The sequence below is a fragment of the Anolis carolinensis genome, chromosome 4, assembly GCF_035594765.1.
Source record: "Anolis carolinensis isolate JA03-04 chromosome 4, rAnoCar3.1.pri, whole genome shotgun sequence".
In the NCBI taxonomy this organism is placed as follows: domain Eukaryota; kingdom Metazoa; phylum Chordata; class Lepidosauria; order Squamata; family Dactyloidae; genus Anolis; species Anolis carolinensis.
In genome coordinates, this window is record NC_085844.1 from 227780845 (window position 1) to 227805404 (window position 24560).

At 39.6% G+C, this 24560-nt stretch overlaps 1 long non-coding RNA gene across 1 annotated transcript; it reads right to left on the reverse strand.

Annotated features, from left to right (window-relative positions):
- Window positions 1–12611: 12611 nt before the first annotated feature.
- On the reverse strand, window positions 12612–18438 carry LOC134298494 (uncharacterized). Its single transcript, XR_010005598.1, has 2 exons — window positions 17040–18438; window positions 12612–13628 (listed from the first exon to the last, which is right to left on the reverse strand). It is a non-coding gene; the product is annotated as an uncharacterized LOC134298494 (long non-coding RNA).
- Between the last annotated feature and the right edge of the window lie 6122 nt (window positions 18439–24560).

A 24560-nucleotide genomic window follows, 5' to 3' on the forward strand; every position in this document is an offset into this window, starting at 1 on the left:
TCTTGTAGATCAAAAGCGCATTTTTCCAGCTTGGCATAAAGTCCATGATCCCACAATCGTTGTAACACCATTTTAACGTGGTTCTCATGTTCTGATTGTGATCTAGAAAACACCAAAAAATCGTCCAGGTAGATGATCAAGAACCGATCTAGATAGTCCTGAAAAATGTCATTGACAAAATGCTGAAACGTTGCGGGAGCTCCGCATAATCCATAATTCATAACTCGGGACTCGAATAATCCGAATTTAGTCTGGAAGGCGGTCTTCCACTCGTCCCCTTCTCTGATGCGAACTAGATTATAAGCCCCCCGTAGGTCCAGCTTGGTGTAGACCGTGGCTCCTCGAAGTCGGTCTAATAGATCCGAGATTAAGGGCAGGGGATAGCTGTTCCGCTTAGTGATATTGTTCAATGCTCTGTAGTCCACCACCAAGCGTAATTCCCCTGACTTCTTCTTCACAAACATCACTGGGGAGGCGGCTGGGGATTGAGAGGGTCTGATGAATCCCTTGCGAAGGTTTGTCTCTATGAATTCCCTGAGAGCTTCTTGCTCTGGTTCAGTCAGGGAGTAGAGATGCCCTCGCGGGATCGGGGCCCCCTCCACCAAGTCAATGGCACAGTCATAAGGTCTATGTGGGGGTAATTTCTCGGCTTCTTTTTCATTGAATACATCCCAATACTCGGAGTACTTCTTTGGCAAGGTGATAATGGGCTCGGTGTCTGTGGCATGGCAGACCTTGGCTACGAGGCAATGGTTTTGGCAGTACCTTGAAGCAAACTGCAGTTCTCTGTTGGACCAGGAGATGCTTGGGTCGTGAAGTGTCAGCCATGGAATCCCCAAAATCACAAGGAAATGGGGAACCTCAGTAACAAAGAAGGAAATCTCTTCCATATGTTCCCTTATCCACATCCTGGTGGGTTCCGACCACTGGCTTACGGGGCCCGTCTTGAGAGGACGGCCATCGATGGCTTGCACCACACGGGCATTCTTGAAGTCATGATATTGTAATCCCAGAGAGTCGGCATACTCTCTATCAATGAAATTGTTGGTAGCTCCTGAGTCTATCATGGCGTGGATCATGACGGGTCCCTTTTTTGCTGACCATAAGGTGACCACTAGAAGGAACAGGACCCCGGTTGGCGGCTCTTGAATGGGTTTCTTGACCGGGTTGGCGAGCCTCTCTACGCCCGGTCGTTGGCTTCCCCCGCCGGCTGTGTGCCAGCCGCCTCAGACGCCTTCGTCTCCGTGGAGGACGCCGCCGCAAGACGGGCGGCGGGCTTCCCTTTGGCTGGGCACTCTCTGGCGAAGTGGCCCCCATTCCCGCAATACCAACAGAGATTTAGGCGTTGGCGGCGGGCCTTCTCGGCGGCATCTAATCTGGGACGCACATTGCCCAACTGCATCGGCACCTCCTCGCTCCCTCTGGGGTATGGGGATGGTGGTGGGGGTCTCCACACTGGGCGCGGCTGAACGCTGGCGGGAGCGGGGGGTTTTGCCCCAGCTCTACCGCTCTGGCCTCGTACCCACTGTTTCCTGTTGGCAATCATGACTTCAGCCCGTAAACATTGATCGATGAGTGCTTCAAGCGTTTGGGGAGGATCCACCTTGGAGATTTCCTCCAGCATTTCAATGTTGAGACCCTCCCGAAATTGTCCTCTGAGGGCAACATCGTTCCAGCCGGTGTTGTGGGCCAGCACTCGGAACTCGGCTATGTACTGAGACATGGGTCTGTCTCCTTGGAAGAGGCGGCGGAGTTTGTGCCCGGCTGCCTCCAAATTGTCCTCGATTCCCCAGGTCGCCTTAAGGTGGTCCAAGAAATGTTGCGCTGACCTTAGATGTGGGGAGGCTTGGTCGAACAGAGCCGTCGCCCAGTTAGCCGCTGGCCCGTCTAGGAGACTGTAAATCCACGCCACCTTGATGTCTTCCTGGGGAAACTCGGCATCACGGGCCTCTAGATAAGCTTGACATTGGCGACGGAAAACATGAACCTTAGAAGCTTCTCCAGTAAACTTGGTTGGCAACGCCATGGCCGGAAGACGGATTCCGCGTTCCTTCAAACCCTTTATTTCCCCATCCTGTGCATTGAGCTTATCACGGATCCGGTCCACCTCATCCTTGTCGATGGTGTAGGTAATCGGCTGGCCGCCCGGCACGGTTCCGGTAGACATTCTGGCCTTGGTTAATTGGTGCTTATGGGTGGCGGAGTCAAACTGTCACGACCCAGGCTACAGAGCACCAATAACCATACGCAGAGGCCAGATTCTATCTAATATCTTTATTAAGGAAATATATAAAGTTAATAAAAGCAAATGTATAAGTTAGTCCAGAAGCAGACCTTTCAGGAAAGGTCAAAATTAGTCCAAGGAAACAATGTCCAATATGAAATATTAAGGTCCAAAGTTGTAATCCAATAACCGAAACACTCACTTTGCCAGGCAAAGTGAGGGGAGATGACAAGGTCCTTTAGTCCATGAACTTGAGCAAGGCTAGGAAATAACTTGATACTTGAAACAAGGCTTGAATCGTGGAACAAGGTAACGAGGAACAAGAACAAGGTCCGTGGAATAACTTGGTAAAATCCGTGAAACAAGGCAAGGTTTAGTCCTGGGAAACAAGGCAAGGTCCGTAGGTAAACAAAGGCTGGGAAACAGGAGCGAAGGCTGGAAACAAGGACAAGGCTTGAGCAGGAACGAGGCTTGAAACGGAGCGCGCTGTCCAGACACAACTCGCTCCGGAGGCTGACGAATTGACTCCGCGAAGTTACTTCGCGGGTAAAACACCTATATAGAGTCTAACTTTCCCGCCGAAGCAGTTCTCTGGGAACCAGAAACGAAAGCTAAACTCTGAGACCAGATGTTTGACTCCTTAAAGATTCTCACGAAAAGCAGGCTTAATTGGCTACATTCTTAGCTGCTATTCTAGCACTCCTGCGCGAAGCTGCTTCCAAACCCCTCTGTTGTTTACAAAACTCATGGCGAGAGAACACGGGAGATGTAGGCTCAGGGTTTGTTTGACATACTTCTGGGACACAACTTTCTTGCAGGTGCAAGGTTCCCAGATCTGCCTGGGAAAGATCTGGCTGAGAAGATTCCAGTTCTGACTGGGAAGGTAAAAAACCCAAGTTTTCTTCTTCATCAGGCATTACAATGTCATGAGCAGGACTACAAGGCCCATGAGTCATCACAGCACTCAATGATATCATTTGCAATTGTCACAATATAGTCATTGACATTAGGTCATTGCTGCTCTGATTCTGAGAATTATAAAATCCAGATACCTTCTTTTGTAAATCCTGTAATTGTCTGGTTAGTGAATAGAAGAAGATAAAAGACAAATTCTAAGGCAAGAGTCCTGCCCTTCATTGGATCTCTTCAGGAGGCACAATGGCCAAGGACCATTTAAAATACTTTTTGGAATACTTTTTTTGCAGCACCTATTATTATGATGTTACTCATGTATTCCTCTATCTACAGTGGAATTAAAAGGTTGTGAAACACAGTGCTTATCTTTTATGTCTTTCAATTCTCAACACTTGGCTTATTATCATTTTCATGCAAAAGCAATAGAGAATGCCTGCTTGACCTTCCTTTACAGTGGGAAGAAACTGTATTTCACTAATTTATACTGTATGAGAACATGCAAAGCCTGCACAGTACTTTTTTTGCTTTATAAAACTGGAGGATTTGGAAGTGATTTCCTGGGCTAACCAGCAACTAGACAACTAGTCCAAATCATCAGTGAAAGTGTTCTCTCTATATTTAAGCAATCAACAAATAAAGTATTCTCTATAAGTCATACTTTGCTTCTTTACCAATTATACTATGTTTTAAAAGAAAATAATTGGGGGAAAAAACTCTTAAAGATATCACAAATGAAATCAGTTTCAGCAAAAACTATTGAAACCTTCCACAAAATTTCATATGAGTAGTATTGTACATCAGTTAATATTATTCACATACGACACCTGACATCTCAAAACTTTGTTGTAGTGGGTGTGGAAATACAGTCATGTGGATGATGGGAATGCCTTGAAATCTGACTTTTGGAAGGAAACATATTCTGAAATAGGTCCAGGTACTAAGCACACATTTTCCTTAGAAACATCTTCCCATTTTAAACATTGTTCAAAGTCAAAAGATGTGTCCCAGAAAAACCTCATTATATTTCTTTTATTAGCTGCCAAGGAGGAAATAGCCCAAAACTGGGAAACTGTAAATGAACATCTGCCTGGGGCCTAGCAAAAAGAACTTAACATGCACAACAGCAACAATTGATATAGAAAGACTCAAATTACTAAATTTGCAGAAACATGATTTATTTTTCTGTGCTATGCAAAATATTAGACAGAAGACCTTCACCATCTTCCAACATCTCAGGATGACATCTGAAAAAATGCTTTTGGTTAACCACACACTTGAAATAAACATTTCACCCATTTTTTTAACTTTTCAAAATTTTAGAATAATTAATCTATAACCTTGTAATAGCACAAATACCATACTGAAGTGAAGGCTTTCATTCAGGGACAAATTGCTCCTATATTTTCTCATTTGCCTCCACCAAAGACACTTCCCACAGTTCCTTTCTCTTTCCATTAGTGTGGTATTTGCATGACCTTGCCCAATGCCTCTCCTTTAACCATTTCCTACGGCACACAGAAAACAGAGGAATTGATCAGCAACTGAACTTTCTGGAGGGCAGGCTTGGGCAAACTTTCTAACTTGGGGGCCGCCAGAAAAGGGTAGGAGGGCCAGGAGGGAGGGGTTCTCCCCAAGTCCCCCCCCCCCCCGCCCTTTCCTCCCCTTCCTTTTCTCTTTCGGAAGCAGAAGGTGAAGGAAAGAGGGGAAACGTTTGGATCCCAAAGGAGTTGGCCTTCATCAGGATGAGATGGTGGACAGGAGAGAAAAAGTGTCTCCATGAGACCCTATATTGCCTAGAATCCTAAAACTGGAAGATACCCCCAAGGGCCATCCAGTCCCAATAGACAGCCTCTGTGGAAAAGCCTCCAGGGAAGGAGACTCCACCACACTCCCAAGCAGTCTGTGCCACTTTCCAGGGAGTTCTTCCAAATCTTTTCAACCTATTTCCTTGTGCTCCCTAGAGCAGCAGAAAAGCAGTTTTCCCTCTCATGGTCTTTCTCTGCCTTCTCTTCTCCCAGCTAAACATCCCCCAGGAGGAAAGGAGGAAGGAAAAAGCAAAGGCAGGAAGGCAGAAAGGGAGGAAAAGAAGGAATGATGAAAGGGTGGAAGAGAAGGGAGGGAGGGAAGCAGGAAGGAAAGAGAGGAGGAAGGAAGGAAATATGGTGTGAGAGAGGAGGGTCCAATAAAAGAGCCCAAGGGGCCACATCCGACCCATACCTGCTGTAGGGGATTGGGGGACTGACTCCACAGGATGGAACTTGTAGTTCACCATGCACCTGTGACCCCCACTGAAAATGGACCGGAACCAAATATGGCACAGAGAAGCCTCATGACCACTTGAACATACTGCAGGGGTTTATGGAAAGTGACCTTGATTTTGGGAGCTGTAGTTTGTCCTCATCCGGAGAGCACTGAATCCAGGCAACGTTGGATCTGGACCAAACTTGGCACACAGACCCAACATGGACAACTGTTCATACAGGCCTGGTTTGGGGAAGATTGACCCACGCACATTGTTATATATTTTCTACTGGGAGCATTCATAACAAATGAAATCAAAGACTGACTTTTTCTAATAAATACTGTTTACTAATTAACTACATGATATTACCTAAACAAACAATGCCTTTTTAAAATAACCCGGGCACCACAGGGTACCCAAGCTAGTAAACAAATGAGGCAGATATCATACTATAAACTGGATTATGCCATTATCATGTATATCTCCATAAATATGTTTCTTAGAGGTTTCCCACGACCTCTACATAGCTGTGTTGGGGACAGACAGCATGAAAAAAGTGGGTTTATGGAGGGTGGGTAGGTCATAAGGCAGTGGTTCTCAACCTGGGGTCCCCAGATATTTTTGGCCTTCAACTCCCAGAAATCCTCAGTTGGTATACTGGCTGGGATTTCTGGGAGTTGCAGGCCAAAAAACATCTGTCATAGGGTGTAGAAGGCAGAGAATGTAGTAGACCAATGACTAAAAAAGTAATGTAGACAGGTTTAAATTTAACTTGCATCTGCATAACTTAATAACAAAATTATAGTTTCAGTCTAAAAATATTCTCTTTGGAATTGTATGGATATACCACATTAAGTAATTTTATTAAAATCTATTGATTCAGAAGACAAACACTTTGGAAGAAGCAGGGCAGAACTGACCAAAGTGACCTAAAATGGAGTCTGAGAAATGGAACCTGTTTTTTCATATCTTCTACATAGAAATATTGATGATTTGTCAGTCTACCAGGTGGAATTTTTCTGTCCTAAAATATATTGTCATAGAAAAACAATTAAGAAACACTTGAAACCCAGCAGCTGTTTTTGCATCTCTAGCATATTTTCTCTTCTCTAGCATATTTTCCTTATGACATAATGCATCTTAAATGAGGAAAGAAAGAAACCACATTGCATCTAAAATAACCATGCTGCCCGAAAGCCTTTGTGTCTTTTCCTTTTGTGTTTTTTGTCCACAGCCTTTCTTATTAAAAAGTTGTTGATTAGTTTTCTTACAGCAATATTTTGTATGTTTGCTGAGAATGTTTGCCCAGTGTTTAAATAAGCTATTGATTTTATTTTCAGTGTAATTTAAGGTGGTAATACAGTTCTTATTTGATAACTACCGGTCTAATATTCTGTGGGTAAACAAAAGCTCTACCTCCAATTTGTTATTTTGTCATCAAAATCGACCAAGCAGCAACTGGCATTGATATGGGTGTATTTGAAAACTAAATTGTGTGTAAAGCAATAAGCAACATTAATAATTCAGAGAAGTGCTACTGAAAGCTAAGTCATTACCCAAGATGGGTGTCACCTGGATAGAAGTTGACTGTAACCACCATTACATTATATCTGAAGAAAATAAGTGAAATTTCTGTATTGTCGAAGGCTTTCATGGCCAGAATCACTGGGTTGCAGTGAGTCTTTTGGTTCTGTATAGCCATCTACCAGAACATACATCTTCTTGAACATGGCCATACAGCCCAAAAGACTCACAGCAACCCAGTGAAATTTCTATCTTGTTCCATCTTTCAGCTCAAGATTTTTCAAAAGAAACAATAAGATAATATATTTGTTTATAGTATCATATCCAATGAAACCAAGACAAAGAGAATAAAATATATGTACAGTATAGACAGTAAAACTGAATATGTTTTCCTGTGGGATTTTATGATGTTTGTACATATAGGCCAAGGCCATGCTAAGGAAAGTTGAAGTCATATTCAGATCTGTGTAAGGTGAATGCCTTCCTATCTCAGCCTTACCAGTCTTTGAGGTCCCTGCATCAGCTCTCTCTTGTCCTCCCTTGGCTAAGGTTACATGGTGACAACAGCTGGGATATGACAACAATATAGGGTATTCTTCCCTTGTAAGACAGACCGACATAAACTCATGTGTTGTGAATTTCATATATTTTAACACTGCAGTGTTACTTTTTTCTGATCACTGTTTTTATAGTAGGCTTTCTGACTCTATAATTCTAGTTTCAGTTTGCTACATTGTATTTTTGTTGTAACTGTTATTGTTTTAATTTCTTGTTTTGAAGACATTCACACAACTTCTGTTACAAAAAGCATATAAATAGCTAAATAAACAACTAAGGCCAGGATACAATTATTTGACATGGCATTAATCTGTCTGAATGCAAAGCAAACAGGATCCTGAAAACATGGGATCGTGATATAAATAATTGGGCAATGTCTATGTTGCACCCAAGGTGCTCTGAATCTCATTCCCTAGAATGTTCCAGAACTGACGGGAGAAGAATGCTAGATAAGATGAAGCTTGTAGTCATGCTTATTTGCCATTGTGAATCTATTGAACCTAGATTTCTGTATAAAGCACATGTAAACACCCCATAAACACACATCCACAGGAATGGTGGATGATCAAGTGGTGAGATATTATGAAATGCTATGGGAAAGTCTCCATGTATTTGACTACAGTTCTTTAGTCTTTCCAAACTGAGCATAGAAGAAGCTTCAGCTGGAGGATTTGGTCTGTCGTGTTTGTTATAAGTTTAATATATGCCAAGACCTTCTGGATAACTGAGCGATGAGGCTTCCTGCTGTTTTATTTTGCAAGAGCTGATGATGTTGGCGCTTTATTTTGCCAAGGGACAAAAATATAGTAAACTGACACAGTGGGCTATGGGCTCACTACATTAAACCAGAGACTGAGAATGCCTATTAGTATTGCTCATGTTAATCACCCCTTACAGGATAGGGATATCTTGATATCTGCCCAGAGTCTGCTGTCTACAGAGATGCAAGAGGTCATAATATGTAGTATACAGTGACAACCTGTGTAAGTTGCATCATATGATATACACTGTGAGAAAGCACCCAAAGCTATGATAACAACAAACATCAGATGTTAAAATGGTTTTAAAATACCTGATGGGTGTTTAGAAGCAGATGTTTCTCTTCTTACCCCTGCCTGAACAACAAGGTCAGAATCTGTAAAGAATCCCTCTGGATTTAACCCTTTACTCTTTAGTACTTACACATTGCACATTGCATACTGATTGTCATTGCTGTGTTTTAATTATGTGTAGGCATTGAATTGTTGCCAATTGTGTACGCTGCCCTGAGTCCCTTCGGGTGAGAAGGGCGGGATATAAATGTTAGAAATGATAATAATAAATAATAATAAATCTTACCTTCCAGTCATCCTGCCATCCTCAGAAATTTGGGGAATTCTCCCATGCAATGCTAGGTCAATTAAAAATAAGTACTGTACATACAACCTATGATCTCTTATAGATGACTTGCCATGTTTTACCAAAACTTGTTTGAGAGATTATAGGAACCATAGGCTCATGCTTTCCCAGTAGGGTGCTGTGTTAGTGAACAGGTGAGGGAAAATGGTTATGAAGGCAGGGTAGTTGCGGTTCACAAAATCATTTTAACCTAACTGGATTATCTATTGGGGATTGATCCACACTGAGCATTCTTACCTGAAGACTGAAGACTAGGGATAGACTGAATAGTTTATTAGCATGCCAACCACCCCACTGTCTATCATATTCCCTGGCAGATCTATCTGAACTGGCCTCAAAGTTGGTGTTGGAGCTGCTCAGGCTTATGATCTTAGGCAACTTTAACATCCCACGGAGGACAAGTTAGTCAAATGCCGTTTGGAAGTTCGTGGCATTTATTACAAACATGGTCCTATTTCAACTTACTTCAGGGCCCGCACATTCAGTAGGTCATACTTGGAGCATATAGACCTGTGGGCAGAGGTGATTGAGATCTCTGTGTTGTCATGGACAGATCATTTTCTGGTCAGAGTTGGTATCATGGTCACTTTGTGCCCCTGCAGAGTGGAGGACCTATTAAGAATTCTGTCCTCAAAGAATAATGGATCTTTCAAAACTGGTCCCTTTGATGATCCTGTTCAAACCCTGATCAATAGATGGAATCAAAACCAGTCTAGGGTTATAAACACACACATCTCTAAACATTCACACGGATCTGTCACTAATCAAACTCCTTGGCAAAACAGGGGATATCGAGACTTTCTTCTCTGAACATATTGCAATTTGCATCCAGCCAAATTATTCAGGGTGGTGAGAGGTCTAACTGAGGCTCCTCCCACCACTAAATCCAATTCTAGAGCCTTCAGCAGTTTGCTATGATGCTTAACAGTCACATCACAAATAAAATCTCTCAGATAATAGCTGACTGAGATGCCAATATTATAGCCAAATTGACAGTGGAGTGCCCAATGATTGCATGAATTGGATTACGCTGGATCAGTTTTATTTGGAAAGTATTGTAGCAGGAATAAGGAAGACAATGTGTCCTTTTGATCCCTATCCTTCTTGGCTGAGCGTTCAGGGCAGAAATGTTGTTGTTGCTGCTGCTGCTGCTGCTGCTGCTGCTGCTGCTAATAATAATAATAATAATAATAATAATAATAATAATAATAATAATAATAATAATATTGTATTTGTTACCCACCTTTTCTCAAGTTAGGAAACATGACATTTTACTAATTAGGGATGTTTTTACACCTCAGATTTGGAGACTGAAAGTAAATGGTTAAGCTGTGCACATGCATAGTATGAAACTGAAATTTTATATTCATAGTTAAAGAAATCTTGATTATTAAATTATACCCTACACACACATAAAAAGGTACTTGATAGCATTTCATGTTATAATGGATCCTATTAAATTACAGGATCAAGTTACAAATAATTTATCTCTGATTTATTTGTAGAATAGCCTTTCTGTTGTCTTCTTGTCAAGAAACACTATTCAGGCTCTTATCATGAATTTTTAATGGGTTCATGCATTCCTGGGCAGAACTATATTGTGTACAAGAAAAACTTAGTGAGCTCTTCTTAAGATTATTAAATGGGACAAGGCATTGTAAACAGGCCAGTAATCAGACCATTAGTAAAATAGATATACAAAACTTAATACTTTTAAGAAAAAAAGGTTGAAATGCTATGCACAATTCCATGAAAACTATTTTGCACTTCTAACGAAGTAGACAAGGAATGCACTAGGTTGCCCAGTTCCATGGAATATTCTGGTGAATGGGAAAGTATGAAAAATGCTCCTATCCTTCTAGTTTTCTACCCATACCTAATTCTTCTTATGTTACATTCTGGTTAGTCTACATTCTTGCCCTAAAATGGCAATGATTGTAAACAAGTTCCTTCTTTATTTTATTCCTGACACAGCTTCACACGATCAAATGTCATTTCATGTTTTGGAAAAAATATGATGTTAATTTCTTTGGCGTTCTTATTAAAAGCATCTATTGAGCAATCAAAACATCTAAGCCTTTAATGTCTGCATCATTTTCCCAACTATCTGTTTTGCTGATGTTTATCTTTCCACTGCTTTTATGATGAGTATTCTAATTGTAACCAGTTGTGTTGATGCCACATCATTGTTCCTAATGTTATGGTAGCACAATGTAGTTAGGCAGAATCCTGTTTGCAATTAACACAAGTCCTAGGATCTTATCACATTTCAGCAAAGAAACTCCAATGGAATTTCATACAGAATTCTTGTATTGTCCTGTGCATTTAGGATGACTACACATGTATCATTCAAATCACAATAATGGGGGGCAAAAGATAATAGAGATGAGAAGATATCAGTTACACATACATCTCATTATACTGGTGGAAATGAGAATAACCTGTATTTCCACTGGAGATTGGAAATAATTAGTTGACTAAGTCACTACACTATTACTTTGTTAGGGTTTTCAGTAACATGATTTAATTTGCTAGATTTCTTGATTAATACTGTTGAAGTCAATCCTCATGTTCTAAAGGATAAGTGATTTTTAGTGTTAAAATTATTCAGTAATGGGGCATCTTCACTGTAAATTTAATGCAGCTTGATACCACCTTGATTGCCAAAGCTCAATACTACAGAATCATGGGAGCTGTAGCTTTGCAAGGTCTTTAGCCTTTGCCGCCATACTCCTAGATTGCTGGTGCTTCTCCAAACTTCCAAGAATCTATCACACTGAAACATGGGAATTAAAGTGGTATCAAGCTGCATTAATTCTGCTGTGCTGTGTCTTGCTGAAGGAAGCAAGGAGTAATTCTAGTAATTTTACTCATGACATAAGAAAGTATTTGAAACCTGCAGTTTTTTGCAGTTTGGGACTTATCTGTGCAAATTTGCATGCAGTAGATTTTCTGAAGAAAGTATTTCTGTGTAGAAAGCAGCATTTTCTGTATGGAAAATAATATACTTGCCTGGATGCCTTGTTTTCTGTAAAGAAAATGATGCTTCCTCCTACACAGAAATAGGATTATTTCCATGCAAACTAATCTTGTGAAAATTTTGCACAGACTAAGTCTTGAACTGCAAAGATTCTTCTCAGTCCAGAATACTTATCACAATTTAGAAACACCCCAAACCGTGTTTTAAACCAGCTTTCAAATATTTTTAAACATTCTTTTCATTCCTGTTGTAGTTGAAAATAGTTTTTCTTTCAGGAATCAAACTTTCTTCTATCAAAAATGTCCTAATGAATCACAGCATTCTAGAATACAAAATCTGTCATATAAAATACACTAACACTTTTGCTCAAAAGAACATCGTGAGCTCACAAACCACCTTTGTTGTTTTATTTCTCACTTCTTCCTGCCTTTTTTTGATTTAGTGAGGGACTGATGAGTTCCATTTCTGTCACATTTAGCTGTTTAGGCAAGTAGACGGCAACTGTCCAATTAAGCTTCTTTCCTATAGAGAAGAACTATGAACACGTTAAAAAGAAAGGTAGGAAACTCCCTATAGTAATATACCTGTGAACTTCTCACATCTTGTGTTGGTTCCAGAAGAAATAACACTTAAAGTGTTGACAGACACTGTAGATCTCTAATACACTTGGTGGCATGCTGATAGAAGTGGCATAGTGTTAAATTATCACTAAACACGAAGTATTTTTTGACATTACAGGCTAAAGGTTCCAAGATATAGCCCATGAGGGATTGGCTGAAACATAATCCTTTATTGATTTAGACACAATTTACATTTCATTTTTATTCTATTTTTTAATTAGCACCCATCACATTGAAGCTCCTTCCACTGTCAAGGTGTGGAGTTTGGGCACCAGAGGCTAAATATTTTGGAAAATATTTTCCAGCATTCTTTCTCCCCATTTACAGCTTGAGATAAGGTCTTCATTTCTCATTATCATTGAGGCAACCTTGGCTGCTTTCACAGCTACCTACAAGGCATAATTGTGATGGTCTAAGTACATAAATGTACCTTCAGCAATTTGTTATTTATTTATCTTGTCAGAAGCGAATTGAGGATACAGTTATAATGTATAAAAACCACAAATAAAGTTAAAAACCACAAACAGTTAAAAACAAACCTTGACATTATACTAAATTTCCTTTGATCTGAAACTGGCCACTTTGAGTGCCTCTGGTGCTGCTATAAGAAGGTCCTCCATTGTGCATGTGGTGGGGCTCAGACTGCAGTAAGTGGTCTGTGGTTTGCTCTTCTCCACACTCACGTGTTGCAGATTCCACTTTAAAGGCCCATTTCTTAAGATTGGCTCTGCATCTCATGGTACCAGAACACAGTCTGTTCAGTGCCTTCCAAGTTGCCCAGTCTTCTTTGTGCCCAGAAGGGAATTTTTCATCCAGTATCAGCCACTGATTGAGTTTCTGGGTTTTAGCAGTTGGCACGCATTCTTCATTTCATAAGCAACCATACTGTCATGAAAGGAGAATCTCTGTGTGTGCATATATCTGCTTCACATTGCCAATCAAACTATAGCAACCCCATGAATTCATAGGGTTTTGTTAAGCAAGGGCTTCTCAGAGGTAATTTTGCCAGATCTTAGTTCTAAAAACAGGGTCCACAGTACCTGATATTCATTGGTGATCTCTCCTCAAAGTAGTTGACTTTGCTTAGCCTCCAAGATCAGGCAAGACTTGGTTCATTTAAGATATTCAGGCCCTGAATGAGAATAATGCCTCTTCATTTTTTTTGATCTGCAAAATAAAAGCAATATATTCTATAAACATCCCTCATTTCTCTCATATTATTACACTAGTTCATCTTACAGTTTAGTCTCTCATAGATACTTTCAAAAATGATTCTGGGATTTTTGAAGGTACATGTGAGAAAATAAACTATGTGTTTCTCTGTGTAATCATAAGAAAATATAATTGGGAATAATAATAATAATATGGGAATAAATTAAAAAAAAATTAGACAACAGCTGGTTTTTAAAAAAAATATATATCATCTTTCATAAAGTTTCTATGAAATGAAAACCAACTCTATTCCTTAATGAGGAACATCTATTTTTATTCTGAAGCTCAGTTTTATTTAGCTCTTTGGAACTAAAATACACATCTCCTAGGAATGGGACAAAATCACCTGGGAGACTAGATGTGCCCCGTGGACTACCAGAATATTGATGTGCATAGTTGTGATGGTGCATAGATTAACACAAGCAAGTATAGCCCCATTAGCATCCTAAGCAAGCATGCAAGAAAGTTGATCATAACAACTAAATGTGCAATGCTGCTCTGATAGCTTGCCATCAAATGTTATACACGTATTTAATGTTGAAGCTAAAATTGTTTACGGAAATGACTGTCCTAATGATATTCAGATAACCAGTTATAATTCGTACCTCATAATCTGGCTGCCTTTGTCACTTTTAGAATAATGGCAGCAGGGCGTGCTTTCACACACCCTGGGCTTACTTTTCATGTTGTGCATTATGATGGCCCACAGCTCTGAGATGAGACACATGCCTAAAGTAGCAAATTAAATATCTAAGGTGTTCAGTTATCATATCTCTTACAGACAGGGCTAGAAATTATCCCTCATTATGTAGTGAAATACCTAACTACTATAAATCAGTTCAAGTCTCCAGTGCAGAGCAGCTGCAACCAATGACACTAAACAAACTTGCAGATGTTGTTTAGAGCTTTTCCCATTATTCTTTGTGAATTCTTGGGGAGCAGGGGAGGTCCTAGCAGAGGCAGTGAGTGTCAGGACCATAGGTCAGGAGGAGGAGGAGGAGGAGGAGGAGGAGGAGGAGGAGGAGGAGGAGGAGGAGGGGGTTTGACTCCCAGTAGCTGAATAAGAGACTACGAGGGAGGAAGAGTTGAACCTGTTTGAAGACTTTATGGCTTTGCAGGAGCAGGTCTCTGAGGGGAAAAGTTAATTTGAGCAGAATTAAAATCTTCAGGAGGGAGGGCAGGAGTTGACGTGCTCCACCTGGCTTCAGATGAGAGTAGACTTGATCCAGCTATGTTGGCCAAAGAGATTGGCTCAACAGAAGGAAGACCAGTTGTTGAGTGGTTAGAAAGGCAATGTAAAGGAAGGACACTGAGAACAGAGCTTTGCTGAAAGCAATCATTATACTGAATGCTGTCCGTCAGTGATTTGGATTCGTGGATCTGCAGTATGTTGCATGGAGTTTTGGTGAGCTGTGTTTTGACCTCAGACAGAATACTTGGATGACGTGTGTTGCTTGCTCCTGTGCTTGGGCTATTTTGGATGTGCCGGTGAGCTGCCTATATTGAACTTGGGCTGGTCTTGGACTATTTCTGTGTCTGCCTACCTATGCTGTTGAGTTATTGACTCAGTGCCTTGACAGTGAGAAAACAATGATAGGGGTCGATCACTTATCAGTAGTGTAATGAAAATGGATGGATCTGTGGCAAAATTTGGTTTGCACCAATTGTTTTTACTGGTGTAGACAAGTCCTAGAATATGGAGTCAAATGTCAAGAAAGGAGATTTCACCTCATCATTAGAAAGACCGTTTTGATGGCAAGAGTCGATCAACATGGAAAAGTCTGATACTTTCACATCAAGTCAATTTCCTCTTTGTTATCTATTATGGAAGGCTACAAGGACTGATGCTGCTTCAGGGTAGAAGTTTCCACTGAAATAAACTAAGTTGAGTTCCATATGTTCTCCAAATTGTGGCATAAGTGTCTCATTTTAGGAGTGCATATGTGCTAGGGTAGTTACTAACACATTTGCATCACACAGTTCTGTGCCATCAGGCCATTCATTGTTATTATTGTCAAGTCTGCCAGCCTACAGTGCCTCACACATGCCTAAGTGTGCATACAAATGAGTCCTAAATGGAAACTTGGAAAATTACCCCCCTGCATTTTATAATGTCTCTGTTTACCTTTGTAAGGCATTTAGTTTACTTGTTTTGGCAACAGCAAAGCTGTCGCAATTAGCATGTTTTAAAAAACAAGCTGTTAAGAGTATAGGTGCTGGTGATTTTACCAGCAGACAGTTTGTCCTGTCTATGTTTTTGATGGAAGAATGTACTAGCTAATAAAATATACAAGCTCTGTTAAGAGCGAATAAAAGTCAGATTGCATTAGATTTTGTATTACATACTGTTCTGAAGTTTTATTCATTTTATCTTTGAGAGAGGAAGTGGAAAGAGGATAAATGCCTGAATCCTGGAGATTTGTTTTTTTGTTTTTTTGTCTACTGGTAGTTTAGTATCATTTCAAATGTCAAGGCTCCATTCTGCAGAACCCAGGATTTTGTTATTTGATGAGGTACTTGAAATCTTCTGCTACAAAGCTGCAGTGCTCTACTTAGAGGACCAGAGCTCTTTAACAAGTAATTCTAAGCTGCTCACCAAATGTCAAATCCCAGAAATTCCACAGGATCAACCCATAACGGTTGAATTGATATCTTCTTACCATGACTGCAGGGCAGAAAAACTCTCAATCTATCCAAACATCATGGAGATTTGATCTTTTGAACAGGGCATCATGAAAACCAGTTATATAAGTTGTGCTCAGTTGGATTAGAGAATAGCCAGGGGTCCAGAAATCTCTCCCCATGGTGGCTAACCAGATGCTCATGGAAGTCTAAAAAAAAAGAGAGCATGTGACCTTTCCCCTTCTAATTCCTTAGTAAATTCTGCTGAAAGGTATCTCCTCTCCAGTCATGGAATGAGACTATAACTGCTGTAGAAACTCATGTATAAGTTGACCTCACGTATAAATCAGACTTATGCATAAATTATGGATTTTGATATCTCCCACAGAGAAGTCAAGGGTCATTCTGCCAAGAGTGGAAAGCACTAGTGCTCCCATGGTCATTACTCATAGGGAATTTACTTCAGCCTCTTGAACATTTTGGTTCCCTCTTTTAATCTTTTTCAGCCTCATTTCCTAGATTAGCCAGATCTGCAGATAGTATTCCAGATACAGTTGCACCATTCATTCGTATAAGGACAGTGTACTATTTATGTAAACCAGTCCAAAAATCTGTACCTTGTACAACTAGGCGACAGACAAGCAAGAATGTGGAATAAATACTAGACTGCAAAATTAATTCAAGTAGAATATCAACAGAGTTAACAAACACACAATTCAATAAGCATCTGCAAATCTCACTTACTGTCAGCTGAGTCGCCGTATGGACAGGGAAAGAGCAATTGAATCACCACCTGCTACTTTATGTGGCTGAGGCACTGAATGCCTCTCCTGGCACATACATTTCAAAGCAGGCCTCTGCATGCTGAATGAATATGGCAAAGAGATAACTCATTGATTAAAGGCATCACCTATTTGGCTAACTGCCTCTTGCCACCAGGCTGGGAAGATTCTGGGTTGCTAAGTTTCCAGTGCATGTCGATGAAGGTTTGTTCAGTCTTGGACAATTTTGTTTGTCTGTGCTGTGGGTGAATAAAGACATTAAGAAGGCAGGCCTTTCTTAGTTGACCACAGAGAAATAGCTGTTGAAATACTGTGGGAAAATAATAAGGCCTTACTCCAATGCAATTTCAGTAAGCAGATGCCTACTGTCTTTGTTAAGTGAGAACATGACAGCCTTGGCAAGCAGAAAAGCCCCAGTCTCACCAATTCTGCACTTTCATTGGCTCCTCTTTCAGTATTTTCAGGGCGTTGCTATCTTGCCATCTAACCTTCTGGAAAGACAGATATGGCTTAGTGCCATGGATTGTGTCAATGTAGATGTAGAGAAGATGAAAGTAAACAAATCCATGCACATCTTTATTGTTTCTTATGGAGTTAAGTCAGATATTGGCTGCATGAGCAAGGAGTTCCATATGAGCTAGGAGTCCCCAACATTAAAAATTTTCCCAAGATCTGGAACAGCGCCTGGATGTTATCTTTAGAGTTATTCTAAAGAGGCATTCAGATCTAGTTGTATTAACCTGTTAGAGGAAGGCAATGAGATCTGGCTGGGGCATATCTGTACTGCCTTGTTAAATTGATTGCAGCTGCAGTAGTTTGGCAGGGAGGTAGACACACTCTTCTGCCCAACTGTTACATTGCTAGAAGCATTGGGCTAGTTCCATAGCAGGATTGGCTTCCCTATTGGGGGAACTTCCTAGGGTTTTAAAGTGGCGTCTTCTCCAGTCCGCAGTCTGTCATGCTTGCTGCATGTACATGTTGATGATTAGCGCCCGTACTCTTACAGAATCTGTGGTGAGCCTGAATTGAGCCCACCAGCTTTTATTTCACAATATGCTGACTGAGTGGTTGTTATTAGCATCTCAGCTATGTCATGTCTAGATCTCTGTTTCTCCTGTACCACATCAAACTGTATAAGCTGTGACTAATAATGTCATGGCCATTTTTTACAGCTAACTCTTGCTGTGGTGTAATTCTTGCTGTTCTATGCCACCCTTGTTCCATGTTGTGGTTACAAACTTGAGAGATGTGATTGCTTCAGAAAGAGATCAAGTGCCATACTGGAAGCAATCTGGAGTCAGGTTAATCTAACCAACAAGAATCAGCCAGTGTATGCATGTTTTTATTTCCAAATTATTTTTTCTATCTAACCTGCCACCACTAACTCACCTTCCTCTAAAATAGATTAAATATTAAATATTAAAACCAAATATTAATATTAGACAAAACTTTTCCAGGAAACCCAAAGGGAAGCTATTTCTAGACCGACCCATCAATTATCAGTTTACAGTTTTTGAATACATATTGTCATTAAAAAAACCTTCATGTAAATGCTACTTACATTTTCCTCTCCTTTTTTGATAGATCTAATGTTCAGATAAGATGGAATGGAACTTGTATGTATATGGGAATCCAAAATATCTCCAAATCACTGTGCTTTGGTATCCATTAAATAGTTTGGTTATGGATTAGGGGCTCAGGAAAGTTCAGCCTTGATGCACAATATTTATTTTAGTCATAAAAATGTCATGGTTTGGAAACATTTTATACTGCAGAAGTGTTAAATATTGCAGAAAAGGTAGTGAGTAGATAGTCAATGGTGCCCAGTGATTAGTAAGGATGACCTGGCTTTTTTAACCAAGCTAAAAGAGATTTCCTAGACAGAAAATGGTTCATCTTTATACCATTTCTGTATTTTTCTCCTGAGATTGTAACATGGGCTTGGTTCCAGGATTTCAAATATGAAATATCTGTAAGGACATTAGATTTTGGGTTGCCTCTCAGGCCCTTTCTATACTGACGTATAACCCAGTTCAAAGCAGATAATCTAGATTTTATATGGCAGTGTAGAAAGGGCCTAACTGTCACTGATAGCCAAAAGTTGGAGATGCCAACCCAATGAGGGAGGTCAATATAAATCTGTATACTGTAGTCTTTCCTGGATTCCAAGAGGTTTGGAAAATGTGTCACCCAGTACGTTTACATGGCTGAGTGAGGATTCAAATGCTAATCACTAGTCATACCCCAAGTCTCAAATCATTACATAATCTTGTACACCCCTGATTGTATGGCACCATAACCTCTCATGCCATACCAATTCACCAGCCTCTGTGGCAACTTGCCCCTCCCAACCATCAGTGACGCTTCCCTATCACACATGGGGAAATGTTATTACATGGTAGCCCCATTGTTCCAAATGGAAAACAGGGAGGGTCCCGTGCTGGCGGCTGCTGCTCCAGTGGAGCAAGTGCAGCCCAGCTGGAAGTGAGGCTATGTCATGTGATGGGCCATCACTCAACTGGGGCAGAAGCATCCTAGGATGCTAAAAATTCCTCAATTAGGTCCTTAATGTGTGTTCTTTTCATGACATATTTTTGCTGCTCTATTACATTATACTGATAAAGTGTTATTTTTACTTTGTAAATACCATGTCAACATTCTGTGGAATTCTGGGGTTTGTAGCTTAGTAAGAACCAAGAGCTGAGAATGTCAAATGATCTGACTTCATTCTGGAAATCTTAGGAGTCCATTTGATGGTGTCAAATGCTTTGAAATGTAAGGGTTTTTCATTTGGTGAAATACTTAGCTTTCGCTATTGGCAAATTCTTGTAAACCTCAGAGTTTTGTACCAGAGAGGCTAAGTAACTCACAGAATGCCTGTAGGATGAAACCATGAAATGTATCAGACCGGTATAACTATGTAATCTTCCTTCAGTTGCATGGGGCGGGAATGAATGATTTTAAAAGCTTTATACTCCTTACTTGAAATAAAATGGATTCCAGCCCCAAGACCTCCAGAATACCGCTGACGAAGGATATCTGGAGTGGAATGTGTGAAGCCGACTTTAATAAGCATGCCTAGTTGCTGGAAGAATAGGAAAGGGGAGCTGGAAATAGGCAGTGAAAGGGTTATTTTATTTTGGTTAGAGAGAAGACAGTGCTCATTAATAAATAATCCAAGGAATCAAACTCATATGGTCTCCGTGTCCAATATAACTGTGTGGTCTTTCTCTGCCTACAGCAAACCAAGGGCAGACAGGCAACACGTGCCAGAAAGTGGTAATGTCACAGCAATTACTTTGTCTAACTTCCCATTTTTGGCATGGAAACAAGATGAAGAATTGGCATTGTGATCCAGTTGGCTATGGGAAACCTGGCAGACAGTAACCATAAGCAAGTGATCTCTTGCTTGAATGCCCTGGAGGTCTTGCAGGATAGTGTTTGGCAGAGTTTCCTCACCTCCAGGAAGACTGTTTGCTAGGCTTTGGAAACTCTGTGCTGAGAGAGCATATGTTGAGTGTTGTGCAGTTACAGATGGTAGAAGTTAGGTGCAATCTGTAAACTGACAATTGCTCTTCCAATAGCTTGGGAAGGAGGAATGAAATGCTAACAGAACATTATGAGTGGTTAAAGGCAGAGCAGACAAATAATTATGTGTAGGAAAAGTGAGAAAATATAATGTTCAAGCTTCTTTAAAATGTCAACCCACAAGAAAAACTACTTAGCTGAAAGTAGTTGTAAACTAGTTTTTGATTCTATGGTCCCATCTATACTGACCATGTAATGCAGTTTTAAACTGGTATTGAAGAAAGTGGTCTCGTTGAGCAGATGATTCCATAGGAAATCCAGGAACCAGTTTGAACCCTGGATGGTGATTCCACAAATCACAGATCACTGATGCACATTAAGGGCTTTCTTTCGCATTGCTTCTGAGGGAGTTTGTTGCCTGGCCACTGCAGTTTGAAGCTAACTTCCAATTGCATTACATAAATTGTCAGTATGGGCCCTAGAAGGACTATCTTCTAGGTGTGCTTATTGAGAAGTAAATCCTACTGAGTATAACAGAATTCATTTCCATGTAAGTGAGTACAAGACTTTTGCCTAAAACAGATGAAGCAGCTGAGAAAAGAAATGCAAAGGGAGTATCCATACTATACAGATTGTAGCTGTTTGATGCACTGTAACTGCTCTGGTTCCATCCTACAGGATTCTGGGATTTGGGACAGTACTTAGAATTATCAGCTGTAATTCAAAGAAGTATACCAAAGCTCGTAAGCTAGAAATTCTAAATACTCCAGAAAACTACAAATCTCAGGATTCAATGGAAACCCAACAATTACAGTGGAATCAAATCACTTGTGGTGCATTGTGAAAACACTCAAATTTCAGAAGGGAAGGAATGCATGACAACACCATAAGTGTCAATCTCCATGGATGATGGTCTTTGTCAAGTGAAGACAACAAAGCTTACAATAAGTGCAGTATATCCCAGGGCAGTGAGGAAGTGAAAAAAGTAAAAAAAAAAAAAAAAGATGTTTCATTTATTGATGTTGAGGCAGTGTGTCCATGTGAAGAAAGCAAAAGTGGTTGGAGGCTAACTTGTGTACTGTTTCCAAAGCAAAAAATCTGTTTTCATTAATGTCAAAATGTATTTCATGTTTTTAATCCTGAGAGAGGGAGGTGCGTGTAATGGGAACTTCTATTCAGAAACACACACATCTGCAAAATTCTTTCACCTGCAGAAATAGTGACATCCTACACCCCAACAACATTTTGTTGTACAGGTGGATTTGGTTCATCATAATTCAGTTTCCCCTCACACATGAAAACTGTTTTGTGAAAGTGCCAGGTGTGCAAGAAATATGTGATTTATGGGCAGCCCTCAAATGTTATGATATTACTTCCGAGATGAGTCCTTCTCCCCTGGAAAGATCTCTTGTCAAGGTTAAAATTATATAGTTTTCTTCATCCTACAGAATACTTCTCTTCATCCCTTCCAGCTTAGACTGTGTCTGGGATCGCTGGATATCATGTCCCCTGTTATTAAATGGCTATATAAAGCTATTTCTTTTTAAAACAAATGTCATAGGCTAACTGGGATTAACCTTTTCTCCCTGTGCTGGAGAACAGAATTGCATTTTACTTTACAACATTAAACTCGATTAAGCTTATCAATGTACCATGTCAAAGTAGAAGTAGCCTTAATCTTATATGAAGAAAAAAGGTATGAATGTGTGCCCATATGTGCCAAACACATACATATGGACTCTATTTTTCATAAAGAAAACTCATTCATGAAATGTGTATTGATGGAGGATGAATCTCTGTTTTGTTTTCAATACAATCTGAATGTTATCAAATTCAGTTTCATTCCATTCTGTTTCTACATCAGTTTGCAGTTTTTTTTAAAAAAAGACCACACTAAAATTGTGTTAGTTTGGATACAACACGAAAATCCATATACATTTTCATATATGGGTTCTTTCTCTTTATGCGTTTTAAAGAAACACCTCCTCCTAATTGTATGCCATTTTCCTTTTTAAAAGCCTTTTTACATGCTACTTTGCCCAATGTATGCATTTTTGTGTACATTTTTCTCAGAGAAATATATACTGAAATTTAAAAGAATGTAAAAATTGAGAGATGTGTATGTTCCACTTCATATATTACTGTAGTTTGAAATATCACATCTAACAGGAACAAAATTAGTTCATACCCATTCCTAGAAGTAGCCTCATGCTGTAAAACATCTGAAGCTGTTTGCAAAATTCATGCAAAATTCAATACACACATATATTTGATTACAACCATAAATACTATTATAATAATGCATGCTTATTACATATGTTTTGCTGAACCCATGTAGCATGCCACAATATTTTGTAATGAAAAGTCGACATGTACTCTCCTGATAGTTCATCATCCTGTTACAAACAGAAAACCTGTCTGTTGTTGTTTTTAAATCTATCCTGACAAAGCTTTACTGCTAGAACTAAAACACTCTAATTTAAATATTACAATTCAAAATGTTCTATAAATATCCAGGCAATATTAGATCTTAGCAAAATTTAAGTCTCTTATAGGTTTTTCTTTCATTGAAAAGTATTTACACCTGGTTATGGCAACTAGGCAAGAATGAGAAATTTCAAAATTATTTAGATTTACTGAACATATACTTTCATGTTTCTCAGGAAATTTGTTCATCATATTTTTCATCCAAACCTGAATCTCGGAATGTAATAAGAACATTCATGTTGGATCAGAGCAAAGGCCTTTAGAGTCACAAAGTGGCCAGTTTAAAGCCTATGAGAAGTCCACCAGCAATGCATGACTGCAACTGGAGCTTTAGACTTATGCCCTCCCAGCCACTGATATGCAGAGGCATGCTTTAGATTTGTTGGATTTCAGGTGCCTTCTAATTGACTTTGATTCATGGTGAACCTGTGTATGAATGATCCCCAGACATCATCTTTCCTACTGCTTCATTGAATCACTTGAATCACTTCATTGAATCACTTCACTTGTAATCCAATGACATTATCTCATGATATGTCTGAAGTACAATACTCTTTATTTAGTTATTGTGTGTTTTTAGGGAGGGTTCAAATTTGTTTTGGTCTAGGAAGCATTTATTAGTTATTTTTGCAATCCATGGTATCTACAGAATTCTCCCACAGCACCACATTTCAGATAAATTGATTTTCTTCCTATCGGTTTTATTCAATATCCAAATTTCACAATCATACATAGAAATTAGAAAGATTATGACTTAGATTATTTCTTTATGGCATAGTCTTCTGATTTCTAGTCTACAGTCTCTATTTTGTTTAATTACTGAAGTGAAGTATAGATGTATGTCATCCGTAATGATTCCAGATCCTTCATTACCTATTTTAAAGTTATGTAAAACTAATAGTCTATAGTGATTGTTTTTGGTTTTAATATTAAAATGTAACTTTACTTTTGTAGTTTCTCCTTTAACTTTCATAATTAGTCTTTGCTATTTTCTGCAAGTAATAAGGTGTCCTTCACATATTTTAAATGGTTAAATTATTTCCTCACCTAATTTTATGGCTGCCTCTTATGAGACTAATCCTGCTTTTTGTAAGATGTGTTTTGCATATAAATTAAAAAGATAGACTGTTAAGGTATAGTCTTGCCTGATACTTTCTGCCACTGCAAAGCTTGTTTTCCCAATAGGAATCCATTCTGTTTCTCCATATTGTGTCCTGACAGTAGCATCTTGTTCAGAGTATAGGTTACACATCAGGACTTTCTTTAGACATAATTTGTAATGATCTGCACAAAGGCTTTACTGCAATCTATAACTTACAAGTTGATTTTATTTTGAAATTCTTTGTATGCTACATTATACAAAATATCCATTGCCAAGACCCAACATTTGAAGGATCATCATACTCGGACCATTTAAGAGCTAAACCTTGTACACCAGACATAGCCAATCGATGGATCAGCAAGTCAT